Source organism: Bos indicus, chromosome 5, assembly GCF_029378745.1.
Source record: "Bos indicus isolate NIAB-ARS_2022 breed Sahiwal x Tharparkar chromosome 5, NIAB-ARS_B.indTharparkar_mat_pri_1.0, whole genome shotgun sequence".
In the NCBI taxonomy this organism is placed as follows: Eukaryota; Metazoa; Chordata; class Mammalia; order Artiodactyla; family Bovidae; genus Bos; species Bos indicus.
In genome coordinates, this window is record NC_091764.1 from 6,918,137 (window position 1) to 6,930,902 (window position 12,766).

Sequence of the window (12,766 nt, forward strand, 5' to 3'; positions counted from 1 at the left end):
CAGGGAGGGGAAAAAAAAAAAAAATCCCTATCACTCTGCTTGCAGCCTGTGTTCTGCATTCGGGAGAGGAGGCCGGGGCCGGTTTCAGGCGCTCCCCCAGACGTCCCCGCAGAAAACTTTTCTCGCGGGGCTGGCTCGGGCCGCTGCGCGGGGGCGCAGGCGGCGGGCGCCCGGTGTGCCGCTCTCGCGGGCCGCGGCCCCGACCTCGCGCCGCGCCTGTCTCTTTAAATTCCAGCTGCGCGGCCGGGAGACAGCGCCGCCCGGCGCCCAGGCCGGCAGGCGGCGGCTCGCTCGCGCTCCCGCTCCCGGCTGCGCGCCGCGGAGGGCTCGCTCGGCCCGCGGGCTGCTCGGCGGCGGCGGCGCGGGGCGGGGAGGCGCGGCCCGGCCGAGGAGCGAAGAAAGAGCGAGCCGGGCCGGCAGAGGCGCCGCGCCCGGTCCCGCGTCCGCGCTCGGCGGCCCCGGCGGCTCCCTTCGGGGGTGACGAGGATGTGCCTGGCTGCTGGCTTTCCCCCCCGCCCTCCTCCTTAAGACGATTTCCATAGTAACCTGATCAAGTGGCTCAGGATCGCAAACCTGAGGATCTCCGCGGCCCGCCGGCTTGACCTCAGTCAGGTAACGCTCGGATCTCGTCCTCTCCCCTGGCAAACGGCTGCGCTCCCTCCAAACTTCCTTTTGTGGACAATCGCCCAGCCCCACGCAGCCCGGGGTATTTGCAACAGCGTGCTCCTTCCCAGGTGCCTTCCACGGGTCTCCTCCCCTGCTGCTCCCCCAGGACCCACGAGCACCTTATTTAAATATATATATATATATATATATATATATATATATATATTACATATAATTGTATAATATGTATATAATTTTTTCTTGGTCGCCCCCCCCCTCTTTGATTTTTCCCATCTCTGTTCTCTCGCTAGCTTTTTCCCTGAGACTAGTGATGGGGGCGCGGGGAGAAGTAGGGGCGGGGGTGGGCGGCCAGCGCGGTCCAGGGAGTGGCGGGCTCGGGTGGCTGGGCTCCGGCGGGCTACTTTGGGCATTTGGGCGCTGGGTGCGCCGTGCAGGGGTCGCGGGGAGGGCTGTCAGCCCTAGGGCGGCGGTACCCGGGAGCCCCGCGTCTCCAGACGGGCGAGCGAGGGACGCAGGCTTGGGGGGCGATGGAGCGCTCGGCTGGGTGGCTGGCGAGCGTCCATGCATCATAGCTTCCCTTCCTACTCCCCCGCCCCTCTCCGGGTTTCTCTCTTTCTCTTCCCCCTCTTCCCATTTCTTTCTTCCTTTTCTCATCGCTGGCTCCATTATCTTCCCTTCCTTATCTCTTTCCCCCCACTCCTCTCGTTTCCCTTTCTCCTTTCCCTCTTAAAAGCAAGGGGAATGGTTTGTAACCTTTGGTTTTGCCAACATGGGAAGAGCGGTGAAACCTGCAGCGTGGCCACCTCAACCAGGTCGTTTCCCGACTCGTCTTCATCCATCAACATATTTGTTTCCTGAGTCTATTGATCTCCCTTGATTCTGCAGAAATGCGTTCTGAGCTGGGCGTCTGTATGTCAGAATCAGAGTTCTGCAGCTCGCTTCAGTGCTCGCAGGAGGACGTGTATTGTAAGGACTGCTTATGTTTTAAATCCACATAAGCCATGGGTGTAAAGAAATCTATCGTTTTTTTTTTTTTTTAAACCCCTAGTTTTCTTCTCGAGGAACTTCCCTCTTAGACTGATAGACTCTTCCCTCTTTGATATTTAATTTTAGGAGAACCGAGAGACAGGTGTGTTTTCTTCTCCCAGTTGATTAGGAACATGCAACTTCTATTACCTTAATTATCTCCTCTTTAAACCTCATTCAGTTTTGCGCTTCTTAGTCCCTACAATGAGTCGATAGAGCATAACTAAGGTTCAGAGGCTTGCTTCCGAAACTCCAGGCTGGGTAAGAAAATCAAGTAGGGGGCCAGGACATTGGGACCTGCCAAAGAATAGAAAAGGCGTAGCAACTCTAGTGTAAAATACATAGCTAAATTCAGACTTCAGTACTGAAGACATGAAAATCCAATAAAAGGAGATTTTTGCTTTTGGTTCTTAGCATGTGTATAACCATACTGAGTAGGTATAAGTTAAACTTACTTGAAAACAGAGCCCCTATGTAGTATAGAACCCATTCAACCTTGTTTATGTTGAAGTGATTTTCACCATGGTTTTATTTTTCTTTGAAACTTAAGATGTCTGTATCATGTGAAAACAAAGGGAGAAAAGGATGACTTCAATTTTTACCAGAAATAGGATTTATATGGATTTCCTTTGTTTCTCAAAAGATCTACTTGTTATGCTCTCAAGTTTTCCTGAGGTCAAAATATTTCAGGGGTGAAAACAATATTCAGCAATGATTTTCCTCCACTGTTTCAGCAGTGTTCATAGTTTATACAGAAAAAGGTCTCAGTTTTTAGAGAGCCCCCCTTGCCTCCTTTTCCTTTGTCTGCACATTTGTTTTTAAATTCAACTTTTAATATAGAATAAAGGATCTTGGAGCAGAGAATCAGTCGGGAAGAAGAGAAACTGGTATAATGGAAACTATACCGAAACCAAGAAAAGATAAATATTGCCACGCCACCTCACAGTGTCTTTGTTTTTAGCCAATTAAGAAGCTGCAGCTGTTTTAAATGGATTTTCCTCTGCTTAAATCTGTACCTGATACTTTTCGGATCTGGGGTCGTATTTATGCTGTTCAGATGAATATTTACAAAAGACTTAAATCTCCTTGCCAGTGATATCTGAAAAGCATGTTTTTCCCTACAACATTTTCTTCTAGTGAATGCTGATAGGAGTAATGGTCCTACGTGATTGCTTGCACCTGTCTTCTGATTTTTGGCATTCTTTGGGTATGGTGGGTTGCTCCTGACACATTTACAAGATCCTAGCACGCTGCTTGGAACTTGCATGTGTAATTAATTGTGTGTATAATAAAATGTTCATTTTTGTTGTTCTTTAGTTTAAGAGATGGCTTGCCCTCCTGGACATTTAGTGTTTTGATGTGATTGCGTGTGTGTGTGTGTGTGTGTGTGTGTGTGTGTATGTAAAGGATTTAATATAAAGCCTGTTCTGACTAAGCCAGTGTGATTTGAGGTTAAAAGGTATGTTAGTGACAAGACATAAATTACTCTTATTTATAGTACATTGATCCTAAAACAGTTTTCTCCTCCTTGTGATTGTATGTTTATATGGATCACTTAATGAAAGGTTGGGAATGTTATCTGTTTTATAATAGGAAAAATATCCCTCAAGTTTACTTACCTCAAGTCCACATTTTCATCTCAAGGGATTAATAGATATTTTTGATATTTTAATAGACTGTATTGCTGAGCACTACTAATTACCAGGAATGTATTTTGTTAATTCTGACATTGGTATAAGACATCTCTCAAGTTGTCTGGAGGGCTGCAAGTGACTCATCCTTGTAACCCATGGCAACAGGAAATGGTTTTCCTGGGTGGAAGCTGAAGTGTGGACCCATATCCACACTTTGTCATCATTCAGGGACTTGATAGGAAAAGTGTGCTGCCTCCTTGGTTTGGACTGGCGTTAACTTTTTGACTTTAGTCAGAATAGCAGTTCCCCCCTTTGCAATTCCCCTTAGCTCCTCATTCACTTGAATGTTCTAAAATTCTCAGAAAACAAGTGAGTTATACTTTTAAATTTAAAAGTGTTTATAAAGAAGTGCATCTAACTTTGTGCATAGCTAGGATAATTAGGGTGAGAATAGCACCCAATCAAACATGAGAGGCATTGTCAACTTTAAAATGTTGAGAGTCGGGGAGGTGTGTTTGTAAGTAGGAGCCAAGAGGCCAAGGTTATATCCTCCCTTCTCACTGTATCACAGAGTGCTTCTTGGAGTGGCTTCCTTGTTGACAGATGTCACTTAGCTTTGTTTTTCTTCCAGAAGAAGAATGGGCATAGTGATCTTTTTCCTGTTTTTTTGAATTCTCAAATATATGTGAATATGGCATAATCATACATACAAATGTACATGTGTAGAAGTGGTGGATGTTAAAACACATACACACATGCTCAGAGGCAGCAGACAAGACTTCTGTCTCAGGAAAGGAAGTGTTTCCTTATACCATTGAGATATGTGTAATGATGCTGAGTATTTCCTTCCATTCAGGAAAAGGCAAATACAGTCCTCTCTGTTCTGTGGGTATGGGTAGTCAGTGCTCAGTGAGTAATCATATAATTGAATATGCTGAATAATCCCAGCAGGTATCACCCTTTTTAGTTATGTGAATGCAAGTGAGGAATACATTCTTTTTTTTTTTTTTAAACCATTTAAGATCTCCTCCTCCCCTCCTCCATTTTGTAACAAAAAAGTAATTTTCTGTTAGGTTAAGTGGACCTCAGGGTATGAAAAAATCCCCTGAGCTTTCTGCTCAGACTTCATTTTTTCCTCCTAAGTCTGACTGTCAACAGTAATATGTGATATGTGCCTCAGGTGGTGGAGTTTCTTCTCTGGCCCAGATGAAGTCTCAGGACAAGTACTTCAGTAACATAGATTCTGAATTCAATGCATCACTCAAGTTGGTTATGTAACTCAATGGTCTTTTTTTTTTCTTTTTAAGCTTGAGGTCTTTATATCTGTTTACTACTGTATTTTTCCAAACATCATAATTTAAAAAATTAGCTTGGTCCCTGTGAGAATTTAAAAGCGGCTTGTTCATTATACCGTGTTTGTATAGGGCTCCTCTTTTTTTAAATCTGTGCAGCATTTTCGTAAGAGCCGTGGCAGTTGGGACCATTGCTGGTTGTGCTTCTATGATTAACGGGGGCCTGGAGATATCAAGGTCTGGAAGCACCACCAGCAACATAGGGCCAGAGTTTTCTAGAGAGAAGACTGGAAGTCAGCGTTTTTGATAAGTGATAGAGAACAGTTCAGATATAGTCAAGAAGATTTGAAAAAAAGTTTCTGTATTTTAAAATCTTTCTTTGTAGCTATTTATATGCAGAACTCATATCCAGCTTTCATTATTTTTTCTACTGGAAGCACCTTTGAAATCTCCAGTCTCACTTGGCTTTTGGTAGGTTTGAATGCATAGTGTTGAGGAAGAAATGGTTCCTTTTACATGCTTGTGTTAACAGCTACAAGCAGGACCACAAAATCAAACCATTAGTTTTTTTCCCCAATCAAAAGAAACATTTACGTTATTGAACTCCATCTTAGGCCACCTTATTAAGATGGAATCAGACACCGTGGCTGCCTGATTATATTGATGCATTTTAAGGCAGTATTGCACAGCGCTTAAAGATGTGGCTTCTTGAGTAGACTGCGTTGGGATTTGAATCCCAGCTCTGGCACTTACTATGTAGGTTACTTTTGGTACCTTTCCTAATCTGAGTCTTAGTTTCCTTCTCTGTAAAACAATTGTTGAAGGATTTTTGTAAAGACTAACTGGAAGAGGTTGTTGCTAATAATATTGAGGACTGCTTCTGACATGTAGCACACATTCATTATTATTGTTCCATTTTGACAACAACAGCATTACCAGAAGTCCAGTTCTTTTTCTGTTGAGTTTTTTCCGTCTGAGTCTGAATGTGCTTTATAATATTTGTCCACATAAGAGCTGTGCCCTTTTCTTGCTCCCCCCACCCCGTGCCAACTTCCCACCTTAGCTTTTCCTGACAATTTCAAGGTGAAAATAATGACCAGGTGCCTGGGTGATAAGAATACATTTATTTGGAAGGGTTTAATTCTCCTTATTTCCAGAAAAGCTTATTTTATATTCAGTATCAACATTATCCATAGAATTTTTTTTTAAATTCACAAATTGAAACTCGAAATCAGGATTAGCTCCAGTAGTACTATATTATATCAGCTTAGAAAATGACAAACATAAAACTTACGTTATGCTTCAGTGTTTCAGTGCTGTTTGCTCACAAGCCACACCTGCCTCTTATTACCCTAATCATAAAGCGACAGACTTTTGCTAAAGAAGGTTGCTGAATAATTTTTTTGTATGAAGTTGCTTGAAGTCTCATTGATGAGAAAACGTTGTTTAAAGGTTTGTTTCATCCTTCTTTTTTTCCTTTGTGAGCTCCAGTATAAACAGTTGCATTGAATAGGTCAATTTCTTTACATATTGAGAGGTTGTTCTCATCTGCAAAGTGGATGTATTGGGTTAGTATACCTCTTTTTTCCCAAAACTTTCCATAATGAAAAAAAAATTAAAAACCAAAGTAGAAAAGACAAGTACAGTGGGTTTCCAAGGACCCATCATTCCGCTGCAACAAATTAGGTAACAACCTCTTAAGATCCTTCCTAGTTCTGTGATTCTCTGACCATGGAAATTCTGATTCCCTCTGGTTTTGAGAATCCAGAATATCTGCTTTTAGATAATATTGACACTATTGTCAGGAATATTGATACTAAAGTGATAGCGTTATAACACTGAGAATTTAATGGCAGGTGAACAAAATGATACATGAGCAATATGTTGGGATTAGTTTGGTTCAATAGACATTTACTAAATGTCTCCCTCAAAGAAGTTAGGGCTTCCCACATGGCATGGTGGTAAGAAATCCACCTGCCAATGCAGGAGATGCGGTTTGATCCCTGGGTTGGGAAGATCCCCAGGAGGAGAAAATGGCACCCTACTCCAGTATTCTAGCCTGGAAAATCCCATGGACAGAGGAATCTGGCAGGCTACAATCCATGGGGTTGCAAAGAGTCATACATTACTGAGCATGCACTCAAAGATGTTATCCAGTAGGATCCCATATTACCACATTTGAGATGAAATTCCCTGGTGGTCCAGTGGATAATTCTCTGCTTTCACTGCCAAGGGCCCATGTTCAGTCTCCCTTCGGGAAACCTAACATCCTACAAGACATGCAGTGTGGCGAAGGAAAATTAAAAAAAAAAAAAATGGGCTATGATAAACTGTTCTAAAACTCTACTGAGCATTGTTTTTCATTTGGAAGCTTATTTTAAGATAGTAAAAGCCAGCTTCCAAGATGGTCCCCAGTGATTCTTGCCTTTTGCTCTTGTTACTTTCCCACATTTACAGGGTGTTTCTCTGTGACCAGTGAAATATGGCGGATGTGATGGTGTGTGACTTGTGTGGCTAAGTTGTAAAAGACATTGCCCCTTGTGCCTTGCTCTCTTGGATGACTCGTTCTGGGAGACGCTGGCTGCCCTGTTGTGAGGATACTCAAGCTGGCCATAGAGATTGGGAGGCCTTCTGCTGACCCCCAGCACTGGTTTACCAACCACTTGGAGCATCAGCCTTGGAAGAGGGTGTTTTTAAGCCCTGGTAAAAATCTTCAGATGACTGCAGTCCTTGGTAACATACTGATTGTATCCTTTTGAGAGACCACAAGCCAGAACCACCTAGCTAGGCCACTTCTGAATTCATAACCCATAGGAACTGCATGAGTTATTAAATGTTTGAAACTGCCAAATTTTGGAGTAATTTGTTATGCGGCAACACTATAAAAACCTTAAACTGCCTCAAGATTGTTAGCGTATAAATAGTTATGATTGTTCTATAGGTAGAAGCGTCAGTTAGTAGAATTCTAGCTGTGAGACTGCTGTTTAAATCTGCATTTAGCACAGTGAATTTCTGGCATCCTAGCTTCCTTTTAAACTTTTAACTCCTCAGAATGAATCTTCTGTGGACATTATCCATAATTAAATGAGGGCAGAAGGCATGGTGTCTCTTCTTTCATTAATTGCTCACCTTGAACCTAATCTCAGCATTTCCATTTGGCAGCGGATCTGTTTAAGAGGGTGGGGCTGGAGGTTGAGGGCTGGGACGTGCTTTAGCTGATGCTCAGGTAAACTTTGAGCAAGTATTGTAGTTTACTTTGAGTGTGTGTGCGCTCAATTGTGTCTGCTCTTTGTGACACCATGGACTATGGCCTGCCAGGCTCCTCTGTCCGTGGGATTTTCCTGGCAAGAATACTGGAGTGGGTTGCCTTTCCTTCTCCACGGGATCTTTCCAGCCTGGGGATTGAACCCATGTTTCCTGCTCTGGCAGGCAGATTCTGTACCACCGAGCCACCTGAGATCCCCCAGTTTACTTTCGGGCTATCCCCCAGAGAGTTCCCCTGACTCTCAGACACACAGGAAGACATTTAAAATTTTGGCTTTCATTGCCATAGACGTTTTCTTCTGTTACCTTCTGAACCAGGCAAGATTAAAGTGCCTCAAATAAAATATGCCCCAGTGAGGCCCTGGTGGTGTTACCTAACGTAGCCATTCTTCATGAATTTGTCTGCACTTCTGGTCTTTTGTGAATATTGTTAGACTCAGACAGTAAAGCGTCTGTCTGCTGTGTGGGATACACAGGTTTGATCCCTGGATCAGGAAGATCCTCTGTAGAAGGAAATGGAACCCACTCCAGTACTCTTGGCTGGAAAATTCCATGAATGGAGGAGCCTGGTGGGCTACAGTCCATGGGGTCGCAAAGAGTCAGATATGACTGAGCAACTTCACTTCCCTCCTTAAGCATAGTTCTGGGTTGTACACATCAAACTTTTTTCTCATAAGTTTAAGGGAATCTAATAGGAATAAAAGATTTTGTATAATTATGACATTTTGGTACATACAAAATGACATGATTTGGAAAACCAAAAAAAGACCATAACCTCACTTTTTACTTCATGGATCTGTTTAATGCTATCTACATAAATTATCATCCCATAAACATTTAAAGGATGACTGAATCGGAGACCTGGGTTCAATCCTTGGGTCGGGAAGATCCCCTGGAGAATGAATGGCTGCCCACTTCAGTATTCTCGCCTGGAGAATTCCATGGACAGAAGAGCCTGGTGGGCTACAGTCCGTGGGGTCACAAAGAGTCGGACACGACTGAGTGACTCACACACATACAAGTGGATATTAGGCACTTGGAGAACACTAAGAAGTAAGATTTTTGAGCCTTTATATTGGCGTGAATATTATTTTCATAAATGAGCCATTAGTCTCATTCTTTGGAGCTTAAGGTTTTAGTACATTTGCTTTTTAATTTGTCAGATAGGGTTACTAATAGGATTCTTTTGCCTCTGAGAATGTTTTCAGATCCAAGTTTATCTCAGTATAAAACAGTGATGGTGTTCACTGACCTGTACCAATATCATGCTCTCTGGGAATTGGAATTGATTTTTTTTTGGTCCTTGGTATGTGCGTTTGCTATTTGAACAAGCATCACCTGAGATGGCTTAGGAAAACCAGTAAGTAGATGTTCAGAAATTAGTTTTCAAGACATCACAAATTAGTTGCATCACAAGCCTCAGGAGAAAAATAATTAAGTCACTAGCTCTTCTTGATATTTTTATGTTTGAGCACAGTGTGTGATAAGAACTGCCTTTAGAGCTGAGGATAAGCAACATGTCTGGTTTTTCTGTTCTTTGAAGATGTAGAAATTAAACTACTATTCATTTCCGGTGAAAAGGCTATATGGCAGATGTGTATAGAGTCTGGGAGTGTTTTCATAAATGTCTTCTGCTAAGCAGGTTTTTGTTGGATAATGTGACTCATCTTATGTGCTTGTTTTATGTTCTTTGCACACTTGATGTGGCTTTAATTTACTCTATAAAGTAAGCATGATTTTTAAGAGAAAGTTTTAGGTATATATTAATTACTTTCTGTACTGTGATGAGGATAACAGGGGTACAGAAATGAATAAGACAAGGTCCTTGCCCTAGAGGAAATTGGGATGTGCTTAATTAATTTAAAATTTTTTTCAGAGTATTTAGCTGCTTATTTATGGTGGACTTTACAAGTTAGGGTTAGGCTGCACTCAACACAAATCCAGTTAAATTATGTTACCATAATTGAGAGTTATCCTGAGTTCTACACTGTTAATGAATGCTAATACTCTTTTGAAGGTCTCCTATGTATGGCCTCAATAACCACAAAGGCTTTTCTGCCTACAGCAGATAAACTCTCAATAATGTCACAGGAAGTTGCATTAGAAATTCTGCCATTACCTATTTTTTAACTGACTAGCTAGTTGTGTCTGTTCAGTGTATTCCCTATAGGGCAAATGTCTGTATCATACTTGGGAGATTATATATATATATGCCAGAATTGAAATGCATCTTATGAATGTTTAAGTAAATTTTCTGATATTTGTGCTTGCTACTTGCATGCTTTAAGAATTGAGGTGGGGATTAGGTAGTATGTTAGAATCCCAGACATACCTGAATCTGTTCTGTCAATTACCTTTGTCCCTGTTCAGGGCCCCTAGGGAAGATAAATGCAGGCAATAGCAGCCAAATGGTAATCAGAATACCACTTTATTAATTGCTTGAGCTGGGGCCAATTACCCTTGATGCAGGTCTCTTTGGAAAGAAGTGGTTTTGAGCATGTACTCTTGGCTTGAGTCCAAATATATATGTATTTAGTCTTGATATGCTCTGATCTAGCCATAGTTTGGGAAGGAAGTCAGGAAGAGAAAGAAATGATCATGTCCCAAGAGGGGTCCTAATTTCAACTTAAAAACCATGTAAAACTAGAAAGTAGAGAGAGAGAGGGACTAGATCTTGGTTTTGTTGTCTTTAAAGTGTGGTGACCCTGCTCCCTCATAATTAAACTCCAGTCATTGTTTTTGTGTCTGACCTACCAGAAGAGCAATTCCTTCTTTGACAGGGGTGGACAGAGGAGTTCCTGATGAGGAGGGAGAGATCCATCTGGATAGATTCATCATAGTACGGGTCACAGTCACTTATCTGAAAGCCTAGGGGCAAGAAATATTTCAGAATTTGCACTTTCTCATGTTTTAGAAAGACAGGAGTATATGTGTGTGTGCATGTATATGTATATATATCATGTAACAAACCCAGTGTGACCTGTGACAGCTTCTCTAGACGTAACATATGACTATTTCTGTAAGAAAATCCTTGAATATTCAGAATAAGTGAGCATAGTGGACAGAATAATGCCCCCTTCCTAAAATGTCCATGTTCTAATCCCCAGAACCCGTGAATACATCACCTTTCATGGCCAAAGAGGACTTGAAATTTGTGATTAAGGTTTAAGGACTGTGAGATAAGGCCATGATGCTGGATGGGCCCCGTGTAATCACAGGGGTCCTTGAAAGCAGGGGACCTTGCCCAGCTGTGGTGGGAGGACGAGCTGTGGTGATGGAAACAGAAGATGCTACCTGGCTGCCTTCGGAAAAGGAGGAAGGGGGCTGGGGTGAAGAAATGCAGGTGGCCTCCGGAAGTCAGCAAACACAAGGAAACACTGTCACCTCGAGCCTCCAGACAGGAATGCCGTCCTGCTGACACTCTGGTTTTGGCTCAGTGAGCCCACTGTTGCACCTCTGCACTCCAGAACTGTAAGACAGTAAATTTTTTAAGCTACTACTTCAGTGGTAACTTATTACAGCAGCGGTACAAAACTAATACGGGCTTCCCTGGTGCCTGCAATGCAGGAGACCCAGGTTTGATCCCTGGGTTGGGGAGATCCCCTGGAGAAGGGTATGGCTACCTGCTCCAGTACTCTTGCCTGGAGAATTCCATGGACAGAGGAGCCTGGCGGGCTACAGTCCATGGGGTCGCAGAGTTGGACGCAGCTGAGCGGCACTAACACGGATGCAGTGAGATAATGACTACAGCCTTATTTTACTTCAGGTCTAGTTATGTGAAACCTTTGGATTTGCAGAGCTTTTTAGATTATGAATTGCACTTAGGAATTGTGAGCCTGTAAAAGAAATGGAAAGTCTTGATGTTTTAACTGGATGACTTTACTGTGTTTGAATTAATCATGGGATGAAGAGTTCTTAGGAGGAAAGCCTTTTAGTTGTTACCATCTGAATACTTGGGCCTCTGGTGATTTCTTTGTATGCGTGTCCATTGCCTGTACGGACCTTACACTGGTTGATGATGGCTCTGGCCAACTCGCCCCATGGACCTCGGTTCACCTAGATTTAGATTAAAGTAATACATATGGAGGGACTCAAACTCTGAAGTACTGTGTAAATGTTCGTGGTCCTTGATGATGATATTCATTATTGGGCAGCTGCCTCCTGTCCCTCCTTCCTTGTAGAGGGGTTGGAGGGGAAGACATACCGCAGGATGATTTTGTGAGTGTGGCTGTGGGATTGCTTCTTCCTTCTGCCTCTGAGAAATCCGTCCCCTACATTACAAGTCTCTAGTGTTGGTGTGGCTCCAAGGGACGTGGCATCTGGGATGAACGTCTCAGCACAGAAAGGCTGCATACCATGGGCTCATCCACGGACCCCCATTCTCAACCATTTAGTTACATTAAGTGAGTAAGAAATGTCCATCTTCTGCTCCTTCTCATAGCAGAATCCAGGGCAAAGTCTATGTATTTTGAAATTTTCCCAGAAAATAACCTGCAAAGTATAAAGCATACTTCAGAATACAAGGCAGCAATTCGCGCTCAGGAGGCAATATTTGTTTTATTTTGTTGTGAGGCTGTGTCCTTGCAGTAGATGCCATGATTCTGGAATGACTGTAGTTGTCTGATACACGTTTGAAGGTTATACCTTCGGTGAAATGTTTCAGCATGATGATGCTAGCTCTGATTCAAATTAAAATGCTAACATCTAGCTTGCACCTTACACTGTCCTTGGTCTGTAAGTGAAACTTCAGGAACATCATTTCCCTGTTGATTCCTTTGCTCATGTGCTGGGAGAGTAAGTGTTGCTTTGCCTGGTGCTGGGTGGTATGGGTGTGTGGTTGTGTTACTGTTTTTCTTTTTTCTTCTAGAAAATTGGTAGATTTTAAGCTGTGGTTTATGACCAAATACATGACTTTAAACGTTT

At 42.8% G+C, this 12,766-nt stretch overlaps 1 protein-coding gene across 2 annotated transcripts in view; it reads left to right on the plus strand.

The window, feature by feature from the left end:
• The first annotated feature begins 388 nt into the window (after positions 1-388).
• The window catches only part of NAV3 (neuron navigator 3), an 893,860-nt gene continuing 881,482 nt past the window's right edge, over positions 389-12,766 (plus strand). For both annotated transcript variants that reach the window (XM_070788552.1, XM_070788555.1), the window contains exon 1: positions 389-612. The gene's annotated coding sequence lies outside the window, so the exon portion shown is untranslated. The remainder of the gene's footprint in view (positions 613-12,766) is intronic.